This window comes from Nicotiana tabacum, chromosome 17, assembly GCF_000715075.1.
Source record: "Nicotiana tabacum cultivar K326 chromosome 17, ASM71507v2, whole genome shotgun sequence".
Lineage (NCBI taxonomy): Eukaryota > Viridiplantae > Streptophyta > Magnoliopsida > Solanales > Solanaceae > Nicotiana > Nicotiana tabacum.
In genome coordinates this window covers 126059509-126067126 of record NC_134096.1, presented here as the reverse complement: position 1 = coordinate 126067126, position 7618 = coordinate 126059509, and positions in this window count along the sequence as shown.

Sequence of the window (7618 nt, the reverse complement as noted above, 5' to 3'; positions counted from 1 at the left end):
TATGCATGACATCAAGGTTGTGTCGGAGAAGATTATCCTTCCAATAAGGCAACTCCCAAAATATACTCTGTTTCGTCCAATTATGATTAACACCATATCCGGGGAATCTATAAGGTGGAGCCTCAGTAACTTTACTGAAGTTCTGGACCCTCTCCCAAATTTCCTCACCTGAAAGTATCGGAGGTGGAGAATCATATTCCACTTTATTCTTTTTGAATGCATTTTTCATCCTTCTAAACTCATGATCATCAGGCAAGAATTGACGGTGACAATCAAACCATGATTGCTTTCGGCCATGTTTCAAAGTGAACGCTTTACTATTTTCCATGCAGTAAGGACAAGCTAGCTTCCCAGCAGTCATCCACCCAGACAACATTCCATACGCAGGAAAATCATTAATAGTCCACATTAAATTAGCACGCATATTAAAATTCTGCTTGGTTGATATGTCATATGTTTCAACACCATCATACCACAATTGTTTTAGCTCATCAATCAAAGGTTGCAAATATACATCAATCAAACTTTTCGGATTACGTGGACCGGGGATAATACAATTTAAGAATATATATGGACTAGTCATACACAACTCAGGTGGTAGATTATAAGGTGTAAGAAAGACAGGCCAACATGAATATGGTGTCGCAGATATAGAAAAAGGCGTGAAGCCATCGGCACACAGACCTAACCGAATGTTCCTTGGTTCACTAGCAAAATCTGGATATGTCCTATCAAAGTGCTTCCAAGCTTCTCCATCTGAAGGATGACACATAACACCAGGTGGTCTTCTATTTTCAAAATGCCATCTCATATGAGGAGCAGAACTCATCGACGCATATAACCTCTTTAACCTAGGTATAAGAGGTAAATAATGCATTGCCTTGACAGCGACCATATTCCCGCTGGAAAGCCTCTTGAAACGAGGCTTTTCGCAAAATTTACAACTGTCTAAAGTTGCATCATCTTTATAATATAACATGCAACCATCTTCACAACAATCAATTCTCATTGACGAAAGTCCTAACTTAGAAACCAATCTCTTCGCCTTATAGAAATCACCAGGTAAGTTGATATTAGGGTCAACTAGTTCACTCATAAGGTCAATGAAACAGTCCATGGCTGCTTGAGAAATATTCCAATTAGATTTGATACTTAGTAATCTAACTGCAACAGACAGCTCAGAGTGCGGACTTCCTTCACGTAGTGGACGACTAGCTTCCTCTAACTGTTATTAAAAATGTTTTGCGTCATCATTAGGAGTTTGTTCAACATTTTCATTGGGCTCACCCCCAAAAGCATCCGCAACCATATCCTGAATTCTAGAATCAAGATTTGTATTCTCCACCGACCTACTACTTTCACCAACAACCATGTTATGAAATATCCCACGGTTACCATCGATCTCTCCATGATTAGTCCACACAAAGTAATTCTCTATAAACCCCTTCCTATAAAGATGAAGCTTAACTTCCTCCGATTTTTTAAACTTCATACAATCGCACCTGACACAAGGGCACCTAATTACTCCTTCACTTTGGTATGGTGGAAGTGACATTGCATGTCTAATAAAGTCATCAACCCCTTCTACAAAATCCTCCCGCAATCCCCGCCGATTAGGATAATTTCTATTGTACATCCAAGTACGATGTTCCATCTATACAAATAAAACAAGAACAAATTAATTTATTCTACAATTATAAATTAATTATATCTTTTTTAGTTAATTCAAGATAATTATTTTTTCCTAATTACACCAATTTATATCCTAAAAGTTCAATTCATATCCAAAAGGTCCAATTCATATCTTAAAAGTTCAATTCATATCCTAAAAGTTCAATTCACAAGAACAAATCCTAAAAACTAAAATTTCAATTCATATCCTACGAGTTTAAACATAAATTAACTAAACTAAAGAAATTCAACCCATACCCTAAAAGTTCGATTCACAAGAACAAATTAATTTATTCTACAATTATAAATTAATTATATCTTTTTTAGTTAATTCAAGATAATTATTTTTTCCTAATTACACCAATTTATATCCTAAAAGTTCAATTCATATCCAAAAGGTCCAATTCATATCTTAAAAGTTCAAATCATATCCTAAAAGTTCAATTCACAAGAACAAATCCTAAAAATTAAATTTTCAATTCATATCCTACGAGTTTAAACATAAACTAACTAAACTAAAGAAATTCAACCCATACCCTAAAAGTTCGATTCACAAGAACAAATTAATTTATTCTACAATTATAAATTAATTATATCTTTTTTAGTTAATTCAAGATAATTATTTTTTTCTAATTACACCAATTTATATCCTAAAAGTTCAATTCATATCCAAAAGGTCCAATTCATATCTTAAAAGTTCAATTCATATCCTAAAAGTTCAATTCACAAGAACAAATCCTAAAAACTAAAATTTCAATTCATATCCTACGAGTTTAAACATAAACTAACTAAACTAAAGAAATTCAACCCATACCCTAAACTAAACTAATTCATAAATAATTGACTAATTAACAAAACTAATTAGTTAATAAAACTAATTAACAAAACTAATTAAAACAAGACCTAAACCCTAATCCTCAATAAAATACAATGTTCAAATAATTAAAACACTAATCAATTGAAACTAATTCATAACTAATTAACAAAACATAGAAATAATAAATAAATGGGTTGTAATTCAAACCTAGATGGAGAAGGAGATCGAGAGGCGGCAGTGGCAGTGGCAGCGGCGACGGCGCGACGACGGCGAGGGTAAGGGCTGGACGGCGAGGGGGAGGCCTGGACGGTGAGGGGGAGGGGCTGGGAGAAGGAGAGAAGGGAAGGAAGAAGAGGGAAAAATTTCAGAGAAATGGGGGTTTCCCCCGTTTTTCACTTCTCTGATTTTAGAATTACCGACCAAAGTTGGTCGGTAATTTTGGTCGGTACATTAAGTGCTGACCGTTTGACCAAAAACCGACCAACTTTGGTCGGTTTTTTTTTTAAAAAAATTTTAAAATCTTTAACCGACCAACGTTGGTCGGTAATTTTAAATATAAATTCTTAAATATTATAAAATATTTTAAATAATAAAATAATTATTAAAATTTAAAAAATTAGATCCAGATTACCGACCAACGTTGGTCGGTAATCCAAAATTTTCTTGTCTGACCAGCTATTGACCAATTTACCGACCAACGTTGGTCGGTATTTTGTTTTAAAAAAATATAAATGTTTTTTTCCCCAGTTTGCGTCCAACCTGGACGATTTTTGGTCGCATTTTTTGACCGACCAATGTTGGTCGGAAATAGTTGGTCGGTTTTTAGCAGATTTTTAGTAGTGATACCTATGCATGATATGACATTTATATGCATACGCATGGCATTATAAATATTTTCATGATTCACAGAGCTATTTAGACTTACAGGTTGAGTTCTTTACTCCATGTTTCTTTCATGCCTTTTATATATTGATTTTTATGCCTTACATACTCGGTACATTATTCGTACTGACGCCCCTATTGCCTGGGGGTCTGCGTTTCATACCCGCAGGTGTAGGCTGACGGTCCCCCTCCTTAGGATCCTAGCTCAGCGAGAGTTGGTGTGCTCTATTTGATCCAAAGCTGCTATTGGGTTTTGGTACGATACTTTTGTATACATATAAGGGTATGAAGGGGCCCAGTACCACCCTTTATACAATTTTACACTCTATTAGAGGCATGTAGACAGTCATCTATAGTTGGATAGTATGTGTCCTTGTCGGCTCGCCCTACTGTATTCCGCATGTATATGTATGCATGTCTTTTGAGTATGTCTCCTCACATATGTTGTTCGCATTATTCAGCAGTTTAGGGGTAGATGTTATGCATGACCTATACTTATTTCATGTTTATATCTTAAACTATGCTTATGGGTGTTCGCTAGGTAAAACTCGGGCACTAGTCAAAGTCCATCGGTTTGGGTCGTGATAAATTGGCACGGCAACACCCTTCATGCATTTATCTCTTTCTCACTGCGCATACATATAACAGTAACAACTATGTGGGAGAAATGCCAATAACAATAAAAGAGATAAGGTGGGAGGCACGCAGAAAGCAACAACGAACAAGCAGTACGTATGGACCGCAGAAACAGGCTGGGGAAATGGGGCATAGAAATTATGACAACAATTAGGAAGGAAAAATATAATTTCACTAATTAGCATGGTAGAGGGCTTAGATGCAAATATAACAAACAAGAATAAAATCATACTATTTACAAGTTAAACAGATAGAAGACATGGATAACACAATAATACTTGGGGTAAACGACACATAAGGAACAACGACTACAAGTCACATAGAAAACACAAGTGCACAATAACAGCTCAAGATAAAGGCATGATTGTATACACAACGAAAAGATATCTCAATATAATGTATGTCTCTTGTCCTCACCTGCACCGAAAGACCTTTCGTGCCGTGAACATATGATAATATAAAATAATGGCACGATATCACCCTTCATGCTTTTCATTTTTCCTCACATGATAATGTAAATGAAATGCCACAGTATTATCTTTTGTGCATAATAATGCATATGAATGGCACGACATCACCCTTCGTGCTTTATACTATTTGAAATGGCACGACATCACCCTTCGTGCTTTACACTCTCCCTCACATGATAATGTATATAAAATGGCACGGCATCACCCTTCGTGATTTACACTCTCCATCGCATGATAATGTACATAAAATGGCACGACATCACCATTCGTGCTTTAAACTCCTTACCAAGCATATGTATATTATTAACAAGCAAGGTAGGAAGCATAAATAACATCAAGGAGAGTGTTTAAACGAATGTTCCAAATTGAACATCAATCACGACTTTCAAGCCAATAACAACTCAATAACCTTCAACTACTTTATTATTCGAGTATTTCAACAAGTCTCAAAAATGATCTTCAACTCATGTATAGAATTCAAAATCTCAAGAATAACGGTCGTAGAATCGTATTTATGATTAAGTATAATAACGACCGGATTTAGTACATCAGTAATGTTTACAAAAGTTCGTCAAATTTTTAATCAAATTATAATAAGCCAAATCAGGGTTTCTAGCATTTAATGTCATATTCATAGAAATCTAGAAGTCAAGAAGACATGAAACAAGAGTGTCACATAATTCTACAAAGCACAATAAATCGTATAATTTACATCCGAGCATGATTAACCCTTGCACATGCATATATGCTCATCACCTCATATATGTATCACCCCCACACGTAACAAACAATGGCAATAAGTAGAAAAATCCCCCCAACAAGGTTAGGCAAAATACTTACCTCAAACAAGACAATTTCAATGTCGAGCAAGCTAAACAATGCTCCAGAAATTCCATTATGCGCGCATCAACTTCCGAACGACTCGAATCTAGTCACAATTAATTTGATTCAGTCAACACAAATTATAGGAATTAATTCCATATTAAAATATTAATTTTTCCACAAAATTCAAAATTACACTAAAAAATCGCAAGTGGGTCCACGACCGTAACCCGACAAAAGTTACAATCGTCCATTTAACCACGAGTCCAACCATACCAAATTTACCAAATTTCGATAACAACTCGACCTTCAAATCCCCAAATCTCATTTTCAAATCCCTAGACCCAAATCCTCTAATTACACCTTAAAAATACGTAATCTAGTTGGAATACTCAATGATAATTCAATATTATCGACTAACAATGATCACAAGTGACTTACCTCAAATTTTTCCGTTAATTCTCTATGAAAATCCCCGCAAAATCGTGGTTGGAATTTCCAAAATGACAAAAATGTCGGACCCTTCTGTTTTTGTAGCACGCCTAGCGTTTCCGCTTTTGCGGAGTACTTAACCGCATTTGCGGTCTCGCTTCTGCGACTTGTTTCTCTTCTGCGGACAAGAGGCCCGCTTCTGCGGCCTCGCATTTGCGGAACCCAAGCCGCTACTGCGATGAGGCCCCTCCCCTCACTTCCGCTTCTGCGGTCCTACGTGCGCACCTGCGACCCCTGCCCTTGCCAAGCCAATTCCGCTTCTGTGCAACCAAGCTCGCTTCTGCGAGTTCGTACCTGCGAGCCCATTTTCGCATGTGCGATTGCATAAGTAGGCAGCAACAAGTTTCAATTGTTCTAAGTCCAAATTTGATCCGTTAACCATCCAAAACTCAATCGAGACCCCCGGGACGTTAACCAAATACACAAATAAGTTCTAAACACATCATATAAACTTAGTCGAACCCCTAAATCACATCAAACAACGCTAAAACCACAAATCATACCCCAATTCAAGCTTAAAGAAGCAAAAAATTTTTAACTTCTACATTCGATGCCAGAACCTATCAAATTAAGTTCGATTGACTTCAAATTTTGCACACAAGTCATAAATGACATAACAGACATGTTCCAATTGCCATAATCGGATTTCGACCCCGATATCAAAAAGTCAACTCCCCGGTCAAACTTTCAAACTTAAATTTCTATTTTAGCCAATTCAAGCCTAATTTAACTACGAACTTCCAAATAATTGTCCGAACACTCCTTAAGTCCAAAATCACCATACAGAGATATTGGAATCATCAAAACTCTATTCCGAGGTCATTTACACATAAGTCAACATCCGGTCAACTATTTCAACTTAAGCTTTAAATATTGAAACTAAATGTTCTAATTCATTCTGAAACCTCTCCGACAAGTCACATAATTATAATAAAACACATGATAAGCAGTATATGGGAAAACTGGATTGTAATACTCAAAACGGCCGGTCGAGTCGTTACATTGCACTTCCTCAATTATAATCAATTTAATTTTATGAAGTACGTAAATGATATTAATCCAACTAGTTTTAGGGTACGCGCTTTGTGCGTGCACCCTATATAAGTGAGTATACGATCTTAAAAAGTAAAGTAATTATATTAAATAATGTGTTTGCGCTAATGAGCAAAAGTTAAAAGAAAATATAAGTTCCTAAAATTGATAAAATGTTGATCCAAGTTAGCTAGTTCAATAAATAAAGAATACTGCCCTATAAAAGTCCTTATATGCTTTATTGTGATTTTTGATGACTTATGTAGGAATATATGATGAAACGTATTGTTATTTTTATTACCGAATACTGAAAACAAGTAACAAATAATACTATGATATAACTAATTTTGCTCTATTTTCTAATTTCTTTCACCGCTAGTGCTCTTCTTGTGAAAATAAATTTATGTAACTTAGGAGTTTTATCAACTTAAAAAATAATTTTACTTACATGAAGATTTTGAAAAAGAATTGAATTAGATTCTTTTTCTAATTAGTTAATTAAAAGATTTTAATATTATTTTTTTGAATTGAGGCTTTGTGTTGTTAAAATAACATAGAAGATATAGATAATTTTTTAACTCCAATCCTACTCGAACAATATTTTTTCTCTTAATTAATTTTTGAATAATATTTCAAAATTACGTTCGATAATTAAAAAAATATTTAGTTAAGTACATATCTCTTACTTTTAATAGTTACAAAATAAGTAAAGATTTAATAACGAAAGTTTTTGTTGATTTTAAAGTCCAAAAACGATTAGAAAAATAAAAACCAAATTACAACTTTGTCTATTGTG